The following is a 6,159-nucleotide window of genomic DNA, read 5'->3' on the forward strand; positions in this document are numbered from 1 at the left end:
TGGTGGGTGCCTCGGTGGAGCTGTGTGGTGGGTGTATCGGTGGAGATGTGTGGTGGGTGCATCGGTGGAGCTGTGTCGGTGGAATGACACATAGAGGGGAGAGACGGCCGGTGGGGAGTGTTATAGGAGAGTTGAAAGGCTGAGGTGAAAGGAAGAGTCCGGTATGAAGCAAAGACTCTAGTGAAGGAAAGGGCAGGATGACAAGGAGAGTCCGTGAAATGCCGGTGGAGAGTGCCACAATGAGAGACCTAAAGATTGTGATGAAATAGGGGACTGGGTGAGAAATGGAGAGCCTCTGGTGAGAGGAGGTACAGAATGACGAGGGGAGAGATAGTACGTGAAGTACCAGAGGGGAGGGAGGGGGGCTATTAGAAGAGCGTGAAAGCAGACACTCTGGTGAAAGGAGGAGTCCAGTAAGCAGTCGCAAGCCTCTGATGAAAGGAGGGACAGTGTGACCAGGAGAGCTGAGAGAGAGCAGTGAAGTACCGGTGGGAGAGCCGTAATGAGAAGGAATGGATGAGATGGAGGAGAGTGAAAAGGCTGGGATGAAAGAGGGGCCGGCTGAAAAAAACTGAGGCCATGTGGGGAAAAGAAGGACAGTAGACACGAAGAGGCAGCCCATGGGGAATGCCATTAGGAGAGACTGAAAGGCTGAGGTGAAAGGAGGAGTCCGGCGAGAAGCAGAGACTAGTGAAGGAACGGGCAGGATGACCAGGAGAGCGGAGAGACTGAAAGATTGAGATGAAAGGAGAAGTCTGGCAAGAAGCAGAGACTCTATGCAAATATGTAGTGAAAGCGACTCAGATCTTAAACAATTAAAGGCACTCTAAAAGTCAAAGCGTTGCCGTTTAGAATTAAAACAAGAAGTGAGTAAACGTGGGCTTGCTTTGTGAAGTAAATAATTACAAGGGAGGAAGGGTGACGAGACGCACGGGGAGCAGCAGGCCGTGCAGTGAATATTTAGGGGAGGAGAAATGCCGGCCTGAGGCAGAGCGCACGCTGAGAAGCTTGTGAGAGGGGAGGCTGGGCTGCCTTTGATGTGGTAATGCGAGGCAGGCAGGCAGGCGGCTGGTGGCATTGTGCACTCGCTTTTTAGGGCTTGCGCTTGCGCAATGACCTAAAAAGCACATGCACTGCATGGAATCACCAGTGGAATCGCCAGTGGTTAAACTCTGTTTAAGCCACTATAGAGCTTCGCCAGCTATGCGCATCAGCAGGCGAGCCCTAAAAAACTAACCAAAAAGCAACAAAACTAGAAAATGCATTTCCAAATGCTGCAAAAGAGAAATAGTTAATACAAATTAACAATATTAAACTTTGTTGGTACCTTAGTAATGTGCTTACTTCTTGGCTTCACTCCATCTGCAGCAATAACGCTCGGAAAGGAGAAATTACTCTTGTGAATCTCAGAGTCTTCAGTATTACTGGTCTCAGTCACGAAGACTGCGGTGTCAGAAGATAACTTTCTCTTATTTGGCTTTATTGTTCCACCAATCACGCCATCGCAGATCAGCAAAGCGGATATCAACACTCACATTGGGTGAACAGACTCGTCTCTGCTACATACATCCACTCTGTTCTCAAATTTGCTTGGAGCTGCCAAAATGCAAGGAGCTGCAATATATTCGCCACACTTTCCTGACTACCTTGTTTTTAAAAGTTGTGACATTGAAGCGTGAATCTTGGTTCATCTGCAAGCTGATTTTTTTTAGAGGTTCTATTGCCACACAATACTCGTCCCATATTCCAATTTGTCCACAGGGTGCTTCAACCCTGGTAGGTTATCAACTGCCTGTTTTGCAGATAATTTCAGATCGTTTCTGTAAGAAACTGAATTATTATTTGCGGTAGATGAGGAACAATCACAACCGTTGTCAGAGTGAACTTTCAAAGCCATTCAATTAACCTAGTATCAATGCCCTGGTACCTAAGCACCGAACAGGCAGGCTTAACTTAAGGTAATATGTAAAATATTTATGCAGAAACCAAACAAGTAAAAGTCAACAAAAAAAAAAACGAAATAGAAAAATAATAAAGGAAAATGTATTGAACAAAATGACACTAAAATGACAAAATCCAATAAGGGGAATGAGATATGAACTGTAACGCTGTAAGAATCACAAGGTGCCAATGGATGAGGGGCCCGGTAATGGAGTAGTCTCTCTGGAGCTGACTGACAAGTCAGAGGAAACCGGAGACCATGGCCTGCAAGCACATAGTGCAGGAATTAGCCGCAGTGGTCCAAGAAGACATCTAGTGCTCCAGGATCAGATAGGGCTGCTGGCCTACAGGGGGATTCTCGGCAGGTTCGGGCACAAAGTGCTTAGAGTACTGAGAACAAGCAGCAGATGCCCAGCAGGGCAATAGCAGACGGTCGAAGGCAGTAAGGCCCGGACGAGACTGAAAGGGAGTGACACCTCTGGCCCTGTCCATCATGCAATAGCGTAGTGGAGCTCAGCAGGAGGACAACCCGGTGACAGCCACCCACTGGGGCTGGGACCCCACGACAAGGCAGGCCGGTCTGGTGATGTGGTAAGAGATATAGCAGCCATGTCCTCAGCGAGAAGCAAGAAGGATCAGAATCTAAAAAAGATGCTGACCAAGCTCCAGATGACCGGCAGCGGAGTAGGGAGGCTCTCCCCAACGACACAAATCAGCCAAGATGCGGACACCTCTGAAGCCCCAGTTACCCACGCCTATTGAGAGTCGCTATTCGGTGCATTACGAGGCGACTTGCCGACGCTGAAAAGGGAAATAGCGGGGGAGATGAGGAGATAACCGATGGAGGCAAAAAGTTCCCAAACTGCATTGACGTCCCGCCTTATGATAAGGCGGGTCGTCGATGCCGTTGGGGACCGTGTGGCCTCCATCGAGGATCAGGAGCAAGCCTGGGAAGAGGAGGTGGAGCATCTACAGCAAGAGATACTTCAGCTCAAGGCTCAACAGAGCGATCTCCAGGCACACACAGAAGACCTGGAGAATCTGTCTTGGCGAAACAACGTCCGTGTTAAGGGAGTTCCACCTAAAGAAGAAGGGCCAGACATCACACAATACCTGAAGGGTCTCTTCAGGAGCATACTGGGCGCCCCCACCGGATATTTTGGCTTACATTCCAGACTTTCAACTAAAAGAGTGTATACTACGTGCTGCCAGGGACAACCAACCACTAAGATATCAGGCCCACTCCATAGCTTTGTACCAGGACCTGGTTCTAATACCCCTTCAAAAGTGTTGGGGGTTCCGAGTGGCAACCACACGTCTTCGAAATCAAGGAATACCGTATTCTTTGGGTCACCCTTTCCGGCTGATTTCCATATGGCAGGGCAAACTCCTCCAGCTCAGATCCATGCAGGACACTTGCCAGGTGCTGGGCATCGAGAATCCAATCCAGGAGGAGACAGAGGGCCCACAGACCAAAACTCCTCGAGGAAGATGGCATAAGGTCTACGGGAGGTGAAGCACAGAGCGAGCGACGAGACTGGACCCCAAGACCATGGCACAAGAAAGACTGGCAGTGCTGGAGACACTGTCGAAGGAGACATTCCCCCATGATGACACAGTGAACGACTGAGGGACAGATAAGTGACATTTGCAAGGCTGGGTGGGCGGCGAAGAAGTCTGCGGGGAGCGTAGAGACACGGGGAGTTTAGAGACACGGGGAACTGGCCACACACGTTCCCAACTATTCCGACTTCCAAAGACGCGCACACAAGAATGGCGGGCCGTGGGCAATTTGAGGTTAATGGGTTTCTAAGTTGGGGTTAGGGAGGGGAGGGAGGAGAACTGGGATGCAGGTTAAAGGCGTTGAAGAGAGGATCAAAGGGCAATGGAAGCCGGGCAGACGTTGGGACCTCAGGGGGAAGAGGGATCACAGGGACTCAAATACTGGCCAAAGCTGGTGAACTCACTACAACATGCTATTTCCCAGCCCACACTGAAAATTCCCACTCTCAATGCGAGAGGTCACAACAATCCCAATAAAAGGAAGACCATCCTTTCCTACCTGGATGTGAAAAGAGACTGGGCTTCAGCAGCATTCGTTGTTCCGGACGCGACATATTCACCTTTGGAGGCCAGGCTGTTCATCTTTGCTCTCTTGACGAAGGCCTCCTGAGAAGCCTTGAGGTTCTCGGGTTTCCCCAACCAGGCACCAAGCGCAGACGCCTGTAGGGCCCGTCCGAAGGAGAAGGAGAGCTTCGAGGGCTTGGGGAGAGGGGCACGATTGATGGCGTTCAGGTTCAGGGAGGCTTCCTCTTCACTCTGACCTCCGGACAGGAAAGTGATCCCTGGCACCGCCGCTGGGACAGTGCGACTGAGGGCGGTGACTGTTGCCATCGCAACCTCTTCGGGGGTGTACCTCTTGGGGCAGGCCTGGCCGGCTGTTACCATGTTGGGTTTCAGCAGAGTCCCCTCCAGGTAGAAGTGGTGGTCGTTCAGAGCTTTGTAAACTGCAGCCAACACCTTTTCGGTGGCATACTGGTATCGCTGGAGGTCGTGGTCCCCGTCGGGCAGAATCTCAGGCTCCACGATTGGCACCAACCCGTTCTGTTGGCAGATACTGGCATAGCGTGCCAGCACGTTGGCGTTCTCCTGGATGGACAGCTGTGAGGGGCAGGAATCTGAGATCTTTAACACACAACGCCACTTCGCGAAGTCGGCCCCATCCTTCTTGTACTGGCACAGCGTTCCGACAGCCCATCCAGTCCTTGCACAGTGGTCTCACCATCTGTCACCGCCAACGCTGCTGTGCCTTTATCCACCTTAATCCCCACAACGATCCCCTTCTCTTTGATGACTTCTGGAAACAGCTTGCCGTTGCTGGATTTCTGGTACATGGTCTCGTGGAAGAGGATGACCCCTCCGATGCTTTGGCTGATGGACGGGTCAACGGAGAAAAGGAGGTCGCGGAAGTAGCGCCGATTCTCCTCTGTGTTCTCCACATTGATCTTCTTGAGTCTGCTTCCCATGGTGCCTACAGACTCGTCGGCTGCCAAGATCCCCTTCCCAGCATCCACGATGCGCCGAGCATTGTCTGAGAGCTCCTTCTTCCTCTCCACGGTGAGGGCTGGAAACTGGTGAGTCATGATGGCAAGCGGTTGGGCTGGGGCGGATCCTGGGCAGTGGCTGAGTCAGATCTTGCTGTCTTGTCTCCTGCAGGCGAAACAGACCGACTATTTCTTGGTCCCTTTTAACATGCGACTTTAGGTAAAAGGCGACTTGATCTGCCCAGCTCCTGTTCTAAAGCACCCTTGGCACAAGCTCGACTCTGGCTGTCTCTTTACATGGCTGTTGAGCCATAGGCCCCAGTTGCCGCCGGATATGGAAACAGCAAATTCCTTCTTTAATGAGTGGGTAACCTCAGGCCTGGATAGTTGTATTCCGGCGAGGCTGGGAGGGAAATTTCGTGGGCCATCGAACCCTTGGTATAGTGACTCATTAGTCACGGCCAAAAAGGGCTGCAAGCAGTTGGAACGTGCCTGGAGGCGCTCCTATGACCAGGCGGCAAAAAGGAAATATTGTGCCACAATTAATCAGCATCATAAGCTTATTCAGCAAGCTCGAGCCAAGTTTGTGGCCAATAAAATTCTGGCCAGTACTAACCCTGCTAAAACGATCTTCGCTGTGCTGAAGAGAATGAAGAGCGGAGGCACCACGGGGACTTTCTTCGATCTCGTCCGATCAGCAGTGTACTGAGTTGGCCCTGTACTTTGTGAATAAAGTCGATAAGATTTATCAGGGTTTACCCACCCCTATTTCGCCCCAGGTGGTGGGGGACCCGGGGACTTTGGGTTTCATGGGGGTTAACACCCTGTCATCTTCACCTCCGCTGTCTCAGCAGGAGTTTGAGGCTCTCTGCTCAAAGATCAAATCAGGTTCACCAGCGGATCCACTGACGCCTGCTCACTTTCGTCAGTTCCATTCTCTTCTTTTTCCGCTGAACCTCAACCTGGTTAATCTCTCTTTGACCTCAGCGTCTGTTCCAAGGGCCTGGAAACATGCCATGGTTATTCCTCTGCTCAAAAAACCCTCGTTGGACCCTGCAGAGTCAGCTAACTATCGCCCGATCTCCCAACTGCCATTCTTGGCAAAGGTGGCAGAATCGCAGGTGAATTCCATTTTATCCAAGTTTGCGAAGCAGAATGCCATCTTTGACCCATC

At 51.2% G+C, this 6,159-nt stretch overlaps 1 pseudogene; it reads right to left on the bottom strand.

Moving 5' to 3' along the window:
- Window positions 1–3,999: 3,999 nt before the first annotated feature.
- Window positions 4,000–5,162, bottom strand: LOC144758555 (fructose-bisphosphate aldolase B pseudogene; annotated as a pseudogene).
- Between the last annotated feature and the right edge of the window lie 997 nt (window positions 5,163–6,159).

The sequence above is a fragment of the Lissotriton helveticus genome, chromosome 1_1 (assembly GCF_964261635.1).
Source record: "Lissotriton helveticus chromosome 1_1, aLisHel1.1, whole genome shotgun sequence".
Classification (NCBI taxonomy): Eukaryota; Metazoa; Chordata; class Amphibia; order Caudata; family Salamandridae; genus Lissotriton; species Lissotriton helveticus.